Source organism: Aotus nancymaae, unplaced genomic scaffold (assembly GCF_030222135.1).
Source record: "Aotus nancymaae isolate 86718 unplaced genomic scaffold, 86718_ANA_hifiasm-v0.15.2.pri h1tg000079l, whole genome shotgun sequence".
NCBI lineage: Eukaryota > Metazoa > Chordata > Mammalia > Primates > Aotidae > Aotus > Aotus nancymaae.
This window is the reverse complement of record NW_026988494.1, coordinates 2,183,301-2,183,950: the sequence shown is the minus strand read 5'-3', so window position 1 is coordinate 2,183,950 and position 650 is coordinate 2,183,301.

Sequence of the window (650 nt, the reverse complement as noted above, 5' to 3'; positions counted from 1 at the left end):
TATCTGGCCTCCGTAAGCACAAAGATGAAAAAATGAGTTTCTAAAATGTTACCGCAATTGGAAATTGGTCACCAAGCACATGACCAGTGGACATGCCTTGTGGGACACAATGTAGACACAATCAGATGTCAAGCGTGTGACAAGCGAATTGTAATATGAGTTCCATGCTAGCTATAAACAATAAAACTGTGTATCAAAGGTCAAAACTGTTTCTTTGCCATGAATAATTGAAAATTGAGATATACTATTTTACCTAACATTGCTGGAAATCCTCAGAGAAAGTGACTGAGACCCTCCCAGCCACCTCACTCTTTTCTCCTACAAGCTAAAGAACGTGGCTCCTTTTGTGATCCTGGTTATCATAGTTTCAGCCCCCTAAGAGCCTGGTCATTTAGTTCTAGCTGTTATGCAGGAAATTGGGATGGGGGCAGTGGAGGGATGGGCCTAGAGCCAGAAGACTCCTGTTTCTCCTCAGTTTTTTTTCATTTTCCCAGATCTAGAGTCTCTCTTTAGAGAGGTTCTAACCCTGACTGGGTGGCCCCAGAGAAATGTGATTTGGGTCTGAACAGGCTCTGCCACAAGTCTCTTCAAAGCTTTTACTGCGAGATTCAATACAGATATACAGATCAATTATCTTAAAAGCAGCAAGG